General features: G+C 45.3%; 1 protein-coding gene and 1 pseudogene across 1 annotated transcript in view; both read left to right on the top strand.

The window, feature by feature from the left end:
- Positions 1-16,414, top strand: part of LOC124606918 (neprilysin-4-like) — a 734,039-nt gene that overhangs the window by 250,733 nt on the left and 466,892 nt on the right. The window lies entirely within an intron of this gene.
- On the top strand, positions 11,024-11,142 carry LOC124608080 (annotated as a pseudogene).

Genomic DNA, 16,414 nt, shown 5'->3' with positions numbered 1-16,414 from the left:
TAGTCGACATATGAGAATTTCGAGGCCTTTGTACTGAAAACCGTGCGTATAGTATGTGAACTGCTCCATTACATGCGATTTATACCGAACTTCCAGCGGCGTCGTCGTAAAAATGGAGTTTAAACAATTCACTTTTCGCTAATCGAGAAGATTCTTTGCGAAATACGCTACTATCCATTAAAATTGCTACACCAAGAAGAAATGCAGATGATAAACGGGTATTCGTTGGACAAACGTATTATACTAGAACTGACATGTGATTACATTTTCACGCAATTTGGGTACGTAGATCCTGAGAAATCAGTACCCAGAACAACCACCTGTGGCCGTAATAACGGCCTTGATACGCCTGGGCATTTAGTCAAATAGAGCTTGGATGGCGTGTACAGGTACAGCTGCCGATGCAGCTTCAACACGATACCACAGTTCATCAAGAGTAGTGACTGGCGTAGTTTTCAATTGGTGAGAGATCTGGAGAATGTGCTGGCCAGGGCAGCAGTCGAACATTTTCTGTATCCAGAAACGCCCGTACAGGACCTGCAACATGCGGTGGTGCATTATCCTGCTGAAATGTACGGTTTCGCAGGGATCGAATGAAGGGCACAGCCACGGGTCGTAAAACATTTGAAATGTAACGTCCACTGTTCAAAGTGCCGTCAATGCGAATAAGAGGTGACCGAGACGTGTAACCAATGGCACCCCATACCATCACGCCGGGTGATACGCCAGTATAGCGATGACGAATACACGCTGCCAATGTGCGTTCATCGCGATGTCGCCAAACACAGATGCGACCATCATGATGCTGTATGCCGCAGCTCGTGGTCGTGCGGTAGCATTCTCGCTTCCCACGCCCGGGTTCCCGGGTTCGTTTCCCAGCGGGGTCAGGGATTTTCTCTGCCTCGTGATGACTGGGTGTTCTGTGATGTCCTTAGGTTAGTTAGGTTTAAGTAGTTCTAAGTTCTAGGGGACTGATGACCATAGATGTTAAGTCCCATAGTGCTCAGAGCCATTTTTGATGCTGTAAACAGAATCTGGATTCATCCGAAAAAATGACGTTTTGCCATTCGTGCACCCAGGTTCGTCGTCGAGTACACCATCGCAGGCTCTCCTGTCTGTGATGCAGCGTCAATGGTAACCGAAGCCAAGGTCACGGAGCTGATAGTCCATGCTGCTGCAAACGTCGTCGAACTATTCGTGCAGATGGTTGTTGTCTTGCAAACGTCCCCATCTGTTGACTGAGGGATCGAGACGTGGCTGCACGATCCGTTACAGCCATACGGATAAGATGCCTGTTGTCTCGACTGCTAGTGATACGAGGCCGTTGGGATCCAGCACGGCGTTCCGTATTACTCTCGTCAACACACCGATTCCATTTTCTCCTAACAGTCATTGGCTCTCGACCAACGCGAGCAGCAATGGCGCGATAAGATAAACCGCAATCGCGATAGGCTACAATCCGACCTTTATCAAAATCGGAAACGTGATGGTACGCATTTCTCCTCCTCACACGTGGCGTCACAACAACGTTTCACCAGGCAACGCCGGTCAACTGCTGTTTGTGTATGAGATGGTTCAAATGGCTCTGAGCAAAAAAAACGAAACAATATAAAAAAATGGTTCAAATGGCTCTGAGCACTATGCGACTTAACTTCTGAGGTCATCAGTCGCCTAGAACTTAGAACTAATTAAACCTAACTAACCTAAGGACATCACACACATACATGCCCGAGGCAGGATTCGAACCTGCGACCGTAGCGGTCCGGTTCCAGACTGCAGCGCCTAGAACCGCACGGCCACTCCGGCCGGCCTGTGTATGAGAAATCGGTTGGAAACTTTCCTCATGTCAGCACGTTGTAGGTGTCGCCACCGGCGCCAACCTTGTGTGAATGCTCTGAAAAACAATCATTTGCATATGACAGAATCTTCTTCCTGTGGGTTAAATTTCGCGTCTGTAGCACGTCATCTTCGTGGTGTGGCAATTTTAATGGTCAGTAGTGTATTTCACGGTCCACTCATATTAACGTGACCACCTACGATGTTCGTGCAACAACCACTCACAGACGAGAGGTGGGAGCACTATTAGTGGAGGGTGTATAAAGCGTGTCAGGGGGTCGCAGAAAACAGTGCAGTCGTTGTCATAACGTGGAAACGGAGCGATTTATCTTACGTCCAAAAGGGCATGTCCATCGGCTTTCAGGATGGGGTGGAAGAATTTCCGAAATGTCTAAGTTTGTAAACTGTTCGCGTGCCGCCGTGGCTAAAGTGTATTGTTCGTGGTAAAACCGACGCCGGGGCAACTGTTGGGCACAATAGGTCAGAGAAGACGGAGGTGGAAGGCGGCTACGGAGATCTTCAACGGGGGAATAGACTTGTAACTATTGAGATGCTGAACCAAGGGTTTACCAACAGTCTCTTGTGGCGTTCGCTGTGTTATTCAGTGGTCTGGTATTTAACTACTTTGTAAATGAAAATGATAATCTTATTTTATTTCAGTGAGTAATCAATAAATAATTTTTCTCCCGGCTAAAGATTTGGTCAAGTTGCTAAAGAACTCCAAGTTAACGTTTGGTTAAAGTGTTGTCTGTAAGTTGTGTAAGTGTCACTAAATCACAGTTCATACAACAAATTCTATACAACTGTTGATTATGATGGAAACAATTATCTTCAGCAAAATGATCATTAAAACCACCGAATATCAGCCGCGCACAACACTGACGTATGTTACCTGAAACAATATTCTTTGCAACTCGTGCGTAATTACTTTCGGCTCCATGCATCAGCTAGAAAAGTATGTTATACGGATCGTGCTATGAGCAAGTTTTTAAAGAACCAATCTGATTCGAATTATTTTCATTAAAATGAGTTCGGGACCACCGGTGCACATTTATTTTTATTACCTTCGGTATTTATGTCTGCAAAGTTGCGTAATTTGAATTTGCCGCTTAGATAATTGTTAAGTTGGCGGCAGACAATTGATAGAGACTTTCTATTGTTAGAGCAAATAGGATAAGTATTTGAAATGCTTATTAAACTTTACTTTCGTATTGTGCACTATTTAGGCTTCATCAAGCAAACATTTGATTTTTTTCTAAGGAAAACACAGACAAAAAATGCGATTCAAATCGCTATCATCAATGGCTGCGCTCCCTGCAGCGGAAAGAAATAATTAACGCAGGTATGGCTCATTGAGAGAGCAATTAAAGTTACAAATAATTATTCACTCATATTTATAATAATAATGAACTCTATTCTCAAGTAATAATTAACAAATAATTACAATTTCTTAACAGACCTGAGTTTGATATGCGTCTTGCGTCCGCAACCTACAAAGGCCAACCAACAAAAGGTAAAAACAAAGGAAGACAAACGCAGATCATAAAAGGAATTTACAATTATCATTGTCTTCGTATGATACACACCGATATGTCCAATCACATCATAAAATATTGTATAAATAATTAACATTTATTTCACTGTTTTTTCATATGTCGGATAGATAATGTTTATAACTGTTAGAGGCATAATTTCCTCTCATCGCACTGTAGCTAAAATTTATCTCGTGGATGTTACAGTCCGCTCAACGACCCAGGCTGATTGCTGTCCATCAACGACGAAAGGCTGGAATATGCACACCACTACCGAAACTCGCCGTCCACTGTATCAAGAATCAAGTTTTATTTCTCTCCGGGGAGATTACTGTTGGCGTGTAAAGTTTGAAACGTCTGAAAGCAAGCACCCTGCAAACAGGAGGGAGCGTTATTGTCTGGGGAGTGTTTTCGTTGCTGATCTTGTCATTGTCGAAGGCACAATCGATCAAGACAAGTATCCATCTATCCTTCGGGACCATGTCCACACCCACACGCAGTTTGCTTTTCCTCGGCACGATGAGATCTAGCAACAGAACAATGCGATGTGACACACAGCTGCCGGCCGGTGTGGCCGTGCGGTTCTAGGCGCGTCAGTCTGGGACCGCGTGACCGCTACGATCGCAGGTTCGAATCCTGCCTCGGGCATCGATGTGTGTGATGTCCTTAGGTTAGTTAGGTTTAAGTAATTCTACGTTCTAGGGGACTGATGACCTCAGAAGATAAGTCCCAAAGTGCTCAGAGCCATTTTTGCCACACAGTTCGCGGTGTTCGTGCGTGGTTGCAAGAACACCAGGGTGCATTTACCGTACTCCCCTTGCCACTAAACTCCCGGATTTAAAGCCAGTCGGGAATGTGTGGACCCACCTCGATCGGTCTGTTAGCGCCATGTATCCTCAACCGAACGTCGGCGTGTCTTCACTCCCCTGCTGATACCTGTATGTTTCGCGCTGCAGTTGGTGGTTATTCAGGCTTTTGACAGGCGGTCACAGTAACGTGACTAGACAATGCAGCTCATTCCTTTTCTCTCCATTAATAAATGAGCAATTTTGAAAGCTCCTTTTTATGTTCCACATACAACGAATACAATTTACATGCTCTCTTCTTCTTACACAATAATCATATGACTTTTATTCTGCGTGTCACGCCGATGTTTCGATAATGTGTACCATCCTCAGATGGGAGATTTGTCTTCCTTTCTAACACTGCATGTTTCGGTTTTATATATCTGATGGAATAGAATGGCCATGAGAGAAGTTGTTTTTTAATTTTTATTTCTGCGACAATGATTTTATATCAGATGGTCTGCCCCATATATCGTTATATCTAAATGATTTATACATGTTAAGCTACATTCAGGTATGTGGTACTGTACTAATAGTAATGTATATAGTGTAACTGATGTAAGCCCTCCCTCAAACCTGTCATGTTATATCTTCACAGATGCGATGATGGCGCCTTTAGTGTGTTGAAACCGGCCACCTAGTAAACAGTGTTTAAGCGATCTTGGCTTTTGAATTATTGCTATAATCTTATGAATTTCGATATTTCGAAATACAGCACCCTCTCTTCGAGAAAGAAGAATCATACGCAAAGACTGACGCAGTGGATTTCGTCGGAACACGTATGATTGACTCATAATTCCTCATTTCCTGCACTAAAGCCTTAGCGAATTCCTGGTATTAGTCGCTAAAAGGTTCCGTGATAACTTCCCGCATGACATCCGGATAAAAATCCCGAGCCTTTGATGACTGCCTGCATCATTGACGTAAAGAGTAAGCCTCTGATGATAATTATGGAGGTAGTCATAGAAAGCTTGTGACTTTATCCGAATTAGACGCTGCAGGTTGACTGGTTACTTTTTATGCTACGACACTGTTACGAAAGACTTTGTAGCCAATAAGTATTTGTTTCGAGCCGGCCGCTGTGGCCGAGCGGTTCTAGGCGCTTCAGTCTGGAACCGCGCGACCGCTACGGTCGCAGGTTCGAATCCTGCCTCGGGCATGGATGTGAGTGATGTCCGTAGGTTAGTTAGGTTTAAGTAGTTCTAAGTTCTAGCGGACTGATGACCTCAGAAGTTAATTCCCACAGTGCTCAGAGCCATTTGAACCATTTATTGATTCCGAGACTCCGATTTGTGATTGCAAACTTGCTTGAGATGTGACGATCTTTAACTGCTCCCTGGTATTTAGCCGGTTCGAGCCGTCCATACGGTGTAATATTTCGGCTAATTGCTGGCCTGTTACCATTCCCAAGCGGTGCTGATGAACGAAAGTTGACCCTGTGGATGGAAGCTCATGTATCGACGACCTCTGTTACCCGGAATCGATGTCGGGTGGCCGCTGGTAAACGCCACGCATAAGGAAACGGTCTGTCGTCAGAACCACCTTCGAATGGCAACAGGGTAGCTAGCCGAAATGTTGCGCCATCTCGAAAGCTCCATTCAGCTGTATATATAAGACCCAGTTTTAGTGCCAGAATATGGTGATGCTAATCTCGTATATTTGGGTTCTGTTTTCTTACAGAAATAGCTTACATGAAGAGTAGTTGTAATTTAGGTAAGAAATTACCAGTAGGTAACTCCGTGATCAGGCTGACAACACTAGGCGATGGTGACCATCCTCTGGCTAATGACCTTATTTGACTGCGGTATGGAGGAGCGCATCCAGTATTAGTGCAGAATTTAACAGAGCTTTGGAAGTGATGGGGTCAGATAAGCGGCGCGGGATTTGCCTGAGCGGTCAGAGGCGCTGCAGTCATGGACTGTGCGGCTGGTTCCGGCGGAGGTTCGAGTGTGTGTGTTTGTCCTTAGGATAATTTAGGTTAAGTAGTGTGTAAGCTTAGGGACTGATGACCTTAGCAGTTAAGTCCCGTAAGATTTCACACACATTTGAACATTTTTGGGTCAGATAAGGCGGAGGGCATGATTTCTAAAATCACTGGAGGAGGTGGCAACTAAACAACTGTTCAAGTTGGTTCGTAGAATTTATGCGGTTGGAGACATACCATCAGACTTTCTGAAAAATATCAGCCCGAAAACAGCAAGAGCAGATAAGTACGAAAATTATCATAAAATCGGCTCAACTGCCCATGCATCAAAAATGTTGACAAGAGCCGGCCGTGGTGGCCGAGCGCTTCTAGGCGGTACAGTCTGGAACCGCGCGATCGCTACGGTCGCAGGTTTGAATCCTGCGTCGGGCATGGATGTGTGTGACGTACTTAGGTTAGTTAGGTTTAAGTAGTTCTAAGTTCTAGGGGACTGATGACCTCAGAAGTTAAGTCCCATAGTGCTCAGAGCCATTTGCACCATTTGCTGACGAGAGTCAGTAGATATTATAAAGTCCACCGCCACGTTTTGCTTACTGTATATGAAGCCTAATCTTAGAAGCTACTGTGGGGATTTGGATATGGTTGTGACTAATAGGATCCGCCCCGATCGCTGAGTGGTCAGCGCGGCGGTCTGTCACGCCAAGGGGCGCGGGTTCGATTCCCGGCTGAGTCGGCGATTTTCTCCGCTCGGGGACTGAGTGTTGTGTTGTCCTCAGTATCATTTCACCATTATCAGTGGAAGACAACGGAAATGCTTGTGGAATTGGTCGTGAATTCTGCATGAAGATCTCTGGCAATACCGGGAATCGCTTCCAGGTATTCCGTATAGCCGTGAGTCGAGCTGACCAACTAAGCAACCTAGGACGCTGTTTGACGTGCAGTAGTATGCTTAGGTTCCGTACCTTAGACCCCGTAGGATCATTTGTAAGGCGACGAAACGGCCCGACTGTTGAGCTTGGCAGGTGCGTTGTGGAGGGAGGCTTCGGTCCGCGACCCCGGCCAGCAGGTGTTGGCTTCTGGAAGGAGGCGCGGCCGACGGCGTCTGGGTCAAGGCCAAGGGCGCTTTCTCGCTCGCAGCTGCTGGCGAGACGCGGCTGCGCGAGGTCGCCAGCTACCGTTGCGTAACGCACCGCACTCTCGGCCGCCACGCGGGTTCGTTACGTACTGCCACTTCCTCTGTCACCCCCAACTTGCCTACCCGTCACCTACTTCGTCTATTTACTTTCTGAAGTGTAAATACCGAAACTGTTACAATGAAATAACTGCTTTGTGTAAGTTACCCACCTGCTTAAGGGGGGTAGGACGTCTAACGGGCCGACTTGGAGCAGGAGAGGCACCACTAGACATTTTCGTGGTGTCACCGCCAGACACCACACTTGCTAGGTGGTAGCCTTTAAATCGGCCGCGGTCCGCTAGTATACGTCGGACCCGCGTGTCGCCACTGTCAGTGATTGCAGACCGAGCGCCGCCACACGGCAGGTCTAGAGAGACTTCCTAGCACTCGCCCCAGTTGGACACCCGACTTTGCTAGCGATGCTACACTGACAAATACGCTCTCATATGCCGAGACGATAGTTAGCATAGCCTTCAGCTACGTCATTTGCTACGACCTAGCAAGGCGCCATTACTAGTTATATTGAGCTTATTATTAATGTACCGTCAAGAGCGATGTACACCAATTATGGATTAAAGTTAAGTATTCCAGCAACAGCGTACCTTATTGGCTATATTAATTACATTTAACTGTTCCAGACCTCACGCCAGTCTGCGTGTATTTAAACGCGTGCATTTCGGCCTCCTCTAGCAACACGGTGTTGGCTCTTCTGCCAACACTTCAATTTTAATTCCCAGTGCCTATACTTTTACAAATAAATTCATAAAGCTTTCTCAGCACGACCAGGAAGGATTCAAGATTATCACTCATAACAGTGGAAGTTCAAAAACATAAAATAATTTTTTTTTTTTAGATATGAAATTTCATCATTTTTTCACTTACTTTTGGCTGCATTTGTTGCTATGGGTACATTTTTCTTCACAAGTATGAGAGATTCTTTGATGAATTTTGCACAGCATACAAACCATAGTTAGAGATGTATGCAACTGTAGAATTTTCCAAATCTATTAAAAACTGTGGTAAAAATTGAGATAATTAACTAAAAAATTTGATTTTTTTTTCTAAACATAAAGTTTAAAACGTAACAGCTCATTCATTTTTTAATAAGTTAAATAGATTCTAGAGTTTCAGACACCTGTAAGTATGTGTTGTATGCTGTTCAAAATTCACCGAAGAATCTCTCTCACTTATGAAGAAAAGTGTACCTATAGCAACAAATGCAGCCAATAGTAAGTGAAAAAATGATGAAATTTCACATGTAAAAGAATTTATTTTGTTATCTTTTTGAACTGCTGCTCCTATGAGTGTGAATCCTGAATCCTGTATTACTTGTAAAAGTACAGACAGTGGAAATTAAAATGTCGTGTGGTGCGTCTTCTGCTCTAAGTCGGCCCGTTTGACGGACGTCCTACCCCCCCCCCCCCCCCCCCAATCCCTCTTAACCAAGACAGGACACTGGAGCGGTGTCGCTCGATACGACTGTATCCGGTTCGAATCTTTGTGTTGGAAGAGATTTTCATCAGCAGTTGTTGGCAGAATGTAATTTTATAGGTGGAATCTACGCTAAATGCTAAATGCTGAAACTCCGCCGAAGACTCTCGTAGACTACAAGTTACCTCAGCATACAAATACACCACCTGGGAAAAAGAGGGTGAAGAACCAAGAAAGGGCAGACAAAAAAAATCACAGGTCTGGATTTGATGTTATTTCAGTGATAACAACATTCAGCCAAATCTACATAGAGCCTGACAGTATAAGCCCTCTTATCAGCATCGCGTTGTACCCCATCAGGGGTTGGGACATCGGACTGGGAGCGGTTTCATAAAGCCATCGCATCCTCTCCTGAGGGAGCTGATCGACGACTGTTGTAACTGGTCCTTGATGTCCAGCTACTGCACTGGCAAGGAGATGACACGCAAATTGGTCGCACAGATGTATTGGGGACATATCTGGCCCCCTGCTGACCTTGGAGTAGCTCAACATGACGCAGGCAGTTCACAGACACAAAATTGTTAGGGCTTTCGTGGCCAGTTGTTGACAAACTGCATATTGTCTCCTGTGTCGGGTTCTTCGGCCGACGTTCATCTAATGATATTACTGACGTTTCGCCAGCACGAGTGGCTGGCATTGTCAAACCTTCGCCCTCCATTGCCGGTGGTGAACTGGAGCCGAGCTCGCGGCCGCAGACTATATGTACCTGGCGCGCCAACGTCCGAGGGCTTCTCCGCGGTCATTTCCGGTGCGGTTCTCCTCCTATCTGCGACGGCCGTTCGCTGCAGCACGAGAAACCAGGATCCGTTTATCTTAAGGCTTTCGTCTTTCTTGTTTGTTCGCGTGTTTTTGTATTTCTACAGCTCCTTTGAACAAGCGCGTGTGATATGCTTCTCTGCAGCTAGAACTTCCGTGTCGGCGAATTTTATTACGTGGTCGGTCTCACTCAGTACGTGCTCCGCCACGGCCGATTTCTCCACCTGCCCCAACCTGCAATGTCGTTTATGCTCTTTGATCCTGGTGTTAATTGATCGTCCAGTCATTCCGACATAAACTTTTCCGCATGTGCATGGTATACGGTATATTCCACGTGTTCATAGACACACGTGCCATGCGTGGACGAGCGTTGTCCTGTTGAAAAATGGCACCGGGATACTGTCCCACGAGATGAGAGGTTAACACATGAGGACGCAGGATATCCATGACATACCCTTGTGCCATTAGAATTCCCTTCATAGCTACCAGACGTTGTCTGTATTCCACGTGTTCATAGACACACGTGCCATGCGTGGACGAGCGTTATCCTGTTGAAAAATGGCACCAGGATACTGCCCCACGAGATGAGAGGTAAGACATGAGGACGCAGGATATCCATGACATACCCTTGTGCCGTTAGACTTCCCTCAATCGCTACGAGCCGTTGTCTGAAGTCAAATCCGATGGTTCTCCACAAAATGGCGCCGGCAGCAAAACAGAACAACCTCTCTCAGGTCACCGTCATGTGGGATAGTGCAGACTGGCAATTCGTCGCTCAACACAACGAGACGCCATTCCTCAGTATTCCGTACCTTCCAGTCGCGGTACCACTCCAAATTTAGCCGTTCCTGATATGGTGTTGCCGGCAGCCTATGCTTGGGACGGTAATTACCTTGTCCACCTGCTGCTAGTCTCCAGCCACTGCCGCTGCATATTGCAGAACATTGCAGGGAGTTGGTTACTTGTTCTCGCCTGGCAGGCTCAGACGAGAAGGGTTACGATGCGTTTGGTCCACAGTACTGCGATCAGCGCTTGTGGTGGTCAGATGCAGTCGACCAGTACCTTGACGGGAAGTAGGCCTACCCCCATTTTCCCATGTGGTCCCACACGGGCCACTGTCACATCTTAAGGCCTCACAAATCTGGATAACGCACGATTCGGCCAGCTACATAATGGAGACCCACAACGAGGTATCTTTCAAACCCTTTCCTGTGCCGATAACACTCTCACATGAGTACAAAGCATCCACTTCACAGTGGTCACTCAACTTCTGACATTGTTTGCACCTCTTATATACCCTGCCATGAGTGATAACAACACTAAATACGAACAACACTAGTGCTCTCTGGTGGCCGTTCTACTCTATAATCATTTACGTACCCACTGATCATGTGCGAAGCTACATTGACAACCGACCATATCTTCTGGATGTTTCACTTTTTTTGTCAGATAATATATCTCACCAGCCAACGGCCTTACCGCAGTAGTAACACCGGTTCCCGTCAGAACATCGAAGTTAAGCGCTGTCGGGCTGGGCTAGCACTTGGATGGTTGATCGACTGGGTCTGCCTACCGCTGTTGGCCAGTGGAGTGCACTCAGTCAGCCCTTGTGAGGCTAGCTGAGTAGCTACTTGATTGAGAACTAGCAGCTCTGGTCACGACAACTGACAACGGCCGGGAGAGCTGTGTGCTGACCACATGCTTCACCATATCCGCAGACAATGACACGTATAGGCCGAGGATGACATGGCGGTCGGTCGGTGCCGTGGACCTTACGAGGCCCTTCAAAGGAGCAGACAAGTCGCTTTGTGGCGTTGCAGATAGTGTAGAAATGGGACAAGATGACCATTTGCACGTTCACTGGTGAAGTGGCGCCTCAGTCGGATGCATGGAATAAGCAAGGAAAGTGGATAGACGTATAGACGTGACAGCAGGTCATAAATGAGCTATCATCTTTGGCTGTGAATGAAGTTGCCCGATTACTTGGTATGTCAACGCGGGCTGTAAGTCGTGTCTACAAGGAATCGTAGTCCTTCATTCGCGGTCATGGAATGCGACGTAAGAACAGTGGTCGTTAGAAGATCCTAACCACAGACATCAGAGGCGAGGGTAACGTCCTGTGAATGACAGCTGGTTTGGCATTCCCCAAAAATTGCTGCTGTCGGTGAATCTAGATCCATCTCAATCATTCTGCGAACGAACACTGCATGCAATGGATATTTGTAAGGAAGCAAGAGCGCAACGGGAATTCCACTGTTAAATGCAGAGGAGAGAGCGTATAGGTGGAATGAATACATTGAAAGCCTCTATGAGGGTAAGATTTGTCGGATGTGATAGAGGAGGAAACAGGAGCCGATTTAGAAGAGATAGTGGATACAGTATTATAATCAGAATTTAAGAGAGCTTTGGAGGATTTTGAGATCAAATAAGGCAGAAGGGATAAATAACTTCCCATCAGAATTTCTAAAATTACTGGGAGAAGTGGTAACGAAACATATTCAGGTTGGTGTGTATGGAGAGACACCATCTGACGTTCGGAAAAGTATCATCTACACAGTTCCGAAGATTACACGAGCTGACAAGCGCGAAAATTATCGCACAATCACCTTAACAGCTCATGCATTCAAATTGCTGGCAAGAATAATGTACAGGAAAATGGGAAAGAAAATTGAGGGTGTGTTAGATAATGATCAGTTTGGCTTTAGGAGAGATAAAAGCACAACAGAGGCAATTATGACGTTGCGGTTGATAATGAAAGGAAGACTAAAGAAAAACCAAGGTACGTTCGTAGGATACATCACCTCGAGAAAGCCTCCGATAATGTAAAATGATGCAAGATGTTCGAAATTCCGAGAAAAATTGGGGTAACCTATAGGGAGAGACGGGTAATGTACAATATGCGCAAGAACCAAGAGGGAATGATAAGACTGGACGACCAAGAACGAAGTGCTCGAATTAAAAAGGGTGCAAGAAAGGGATGTAGTCTTTCGCCCCTGCTGTTCAGTCCATACATCGAAGAAGCAATGATGGAAATAAAGGCAAGGTTCAGGAGTGGAATTAAAATTCAAGGTGAAATGATATAAATAAAACGATTCGCTGATGACATTTGCTATTCTGAGTGAAAGTGAAGAATAATTACGTGGTCTGCTGAATGGAATGAACGGTCCAATGGTATAGAATATAGATTCAGAGTAAATCGAAGAAAGACGAAAGTAAAAAGAAGTTGCAGATATGAGAACAGCGAGAAACTTAATATCAGGATTGATGGTTACGTAGTAGATGAGGTTAAGGAGTTCTGCTACCTAGGCAGCAAAATAACCAGCGACGGACGGGGCAAGGAGGACATCAAAAAGCGACTAGCACTGGGAAAAAGAGTACTGCTGACCAAGGGAATTCTACTAGTATCAAACATAGGCATTAATCTGAGGAAGAAATTTCTCAGAATGTACGTTTGAAGCACATCATTTTATGGCAGCGCAGCATGGACTGTGGGAAAACTGGAATAGAAGAGAATATAAGCATTTGAGATGTGGTGCTACAGAAGAAGTTGACGAATGAGGAGATTATCCACAGAATCGGCGAGGAACGTAATGTGTCTAAAACACTGATGTGAAGAAGTGACAGGATGATAGGACATCTGTTAAGAGATCAGCGAATAACTTGAGTGGTTCTAGAGGGAGCTGTAGAGGCCGAAAGCTGTAGAGGAAGACAAAGATTGGGACACATCCTGCGAACAGCTGAGTACGTAGGTTGCGAGTGCTAATCTGAGATAAAGCGGTTGGCACAGGGGGAATTAGTGGCGGGGCGCTTCAAACCAGTCAGAAGACTGATGACTCGAAAAAAACGAAGAAACAGTAGAGTTCAACGTTACGTCGACGGCGTGGTCATTAGAGATGTATCACCAGCTCAGATTACGACAGGATATGAAAAGAAGTCGGCCGTGCCATTTTCAATGGAACCGTTCCTGCGTTTGTCTGGAGTGATTTGTGAAAACCTACATCTGGCTAGCTATACGGGGCTTAAACTGCCATCCCCTCGACTGGCAGTCCAATGTGGACATTTGGGGTCGAGGACCTCGCAAAATCCATTGCCCACAGCGGCGAGTTAAACTTCGCGTTCACAATGGGAAAAACAACACGGAAACTTCTGTAGCTGACTGGATGCCTATAGTACGCTCCTTCCAATCACAAATTTTCAAACGATGCAGTGCGTCGAGTACACCGACTGGCCAATGAGGTGTTTAACTCTCAGGGTGTAGAAGGTGAAACTCAGGCTGAAGGTAGTTATACGATTTTTTGGGAGTGTTTTTCGTACCACTTCTTGGTGCCGCTGAGTCAGGATACAGCGAATACCATCCAGGATGTTTATTTCAACATTTTCGGTGACCAAACGATGCCTTTTCTTCTAAATTTACGTGGTTAGTAGCCTGTGGACTTTCCGCCTTCCAAGATGACACCACTTGTGTTCTCAGAAATGCAGGCAAACTTTCCTGGTTTGGCGAACACTGAAGTACCCCGTCGTACCTCGACCAGCCCTTTAAATCAATTGATCGTAATCCCACAGAAAATATCTGGCAGTATTTGGAACAGCGGATAAAAAGCAGCAGTCGAGATTCCCGTAGTTTGATAGGACCACGTATCAGTTATGCTAATAGAATTCAGTCTGCTATTTGCTGTAAGTGATTTGCTCTCGTCCCAAAAAGAAAAAACGACTTTACACACGTAAATTGATTTTTTCCCACTGAATTTTCAGGTAAAAAAAGTCTAGTTTCTCAAGTCACAGGGCCTTAGATAAAGAACGGCACACATATGTGATATGTACCGTGGAAATCATAGTGTCGTTATGTGGTCAGTAACGTGCTTTATCTACGGCACAGAAACACTTTTCATGCTAAGAAACTGCGTATTACAGACTTGACTACCCGAAAATTCTGTAGACGTAAAAAATAAACTTAACTTGTAAACGTGCTGCGGCGGCACGGTTCTTTCTGTCCCTTTACGACGGACCTGCACCTACCTGTGAACATTGTCTCAGCAGATCATCAGTAGGAAAGCCGAGTGAAACCTACTGTACCTCGACGTGAAGCAGGCTGCAATTAAAGTCACTAATCTACGTTTCGGGAGAAACACGAAATGAAAGGTTGGAAATTTTGTCCTCAATTAATATATTCTGAAACTTAGGTGAACAAGTATCACTGCCAAGCCCGTGCTAGTCTTAACACAGTCACTCACAATCCCTATCACTCACGTTAGCAAGTATATGGTGTTGCATTTTCCGAAAACGTAATAGCTACGAAAATACTGATTGTTTTTGATGGAGAATGCTCGCCAAATATTAAGTCTGTCGGTACCAAATGCAGTCACAGTTTTTAGCCACCGACCTGCTCAACACGCCACGCGGAATATATGTCTTTTCTCGTCACAAAATTCGCTCACAAATTCCGAAATTTCTACACACACATCGGAATAATTATGCCGTCACTTTCCAACACTTTTGTTGTATGGAAACACTGCTAGATCCGGCAACTTACCATTTCCATCGGAACTACTATTACACACGTTCACACTTTCATAGCTAGGCTCCTGAAATTATAAAATAAAATAAATAAATATTATTTATACATAATAATATTATATATAATAATTTAATAATATAATTTAATATAAAATTTAATATAATATAAATAAATATAAAATAAATTATAAAAACTAACGTTAGTCTTTTTTTTTTAATCTTTACTGGCGTATAACACAAAATTCTGGTTCTGTCCACACAATGTTTAGCCCTAAAACATAATTAGCAGAGAAACTTTTTTTTTTTACTTATGTGTTATCGGTGTGAATAGCATCAGCAGGAACTCCAGCAAGAAACGTCGGTTTAGCTTCCCAGGTTGGACAACATTTTCAATCCATTATGAGGGGCAGTTTGTACCTGCGTGGCCCCACTTGTCACGTTCCGCTAACAGATGAAACGCGTATTGCACGTCACATCCTGGCAACCGCCCGCTTAAGCCTGACTCGATTTCCGATACGGCGCACACTCCGCCGGTCAAAGCGGACACAGCGCGGCGCGGCCGAATGCAGATCTCCGATAGTGCGCACACACACACAGCCGCCGCCGCCGCCGCCGCCGTGTTTTCGCTGCGGCTCTGGGGATTAGACTTGACGAGGTCACGTGACGGAGTGGTCCCCGGCTGGCAGGGACGCGCGGCGCGCTGCGCACAATAAGATTTGACGCCCGCGTTATGAGGTTTGCGGCCGCAGCGACGCCATAATTCGCAAACAGGCTGCCAGCTCTGCGCTAGGCGGCCACGATGGAAAATGAGCTGCCGCCCGCTGACCAGAACAAGAGGGCAGTGCGCAGAGGAGAGATCAGTGGCGTGCAGAGAGCTTAACGTGGCCCGCAACTGCACATCTCTGTGCGCAGAGTATGCGAAACTTTTTCCCTTCCGTTTTAGCCAGCTAGGGACCATGGGAACGTTTCAGTTCTTCCTTATTTTCTCTTTTCTTTCCTACAATATTCTTTCACCTTCTCTCCGTGCGTTTTTTTCTTCTTTCTTCAAACTGCTGTAATCTCCCCACTACATCTTGGTTTCCGTCTGAAATTTACCCCAGCTTCACCTCCCACTTTATAAAAGTCTACGTTTCACCAAAACTATGTCCCCACAAACTGTCATCCAACTCAAATTCATATCCTAACCTTTGACCAAACAGAACCTTATTTGAACTGAACTTTAACTGATATGAATGGAACTTTTCTTATCTTAAATCCGCAACTGAAGTAAAAGAATTATCTGGTCATAATCAAATTTCCATTTACATATTGACAAGGGACTTCAGATCGATTCCGGAAGGCT

Source organism: Schistocerca americana, chromosome 3 (genome assembly GCF_021461395.2).
Source record: "Schistocerca americana isolate TAMUIC-IGC-003095 chromosome 3, iqSchAmer2.1, whole genome shotgun sequence".
NCBI classification, from domain to species: Eukaryota; Metazoa; Arthropoda; class Insecta; order Orthoptera; family Acrididae; genus Schistocerca; species Schistocerca americana.
This window is presented reverse-complemented; position numbering and strand designations above follow the sequence as displayed.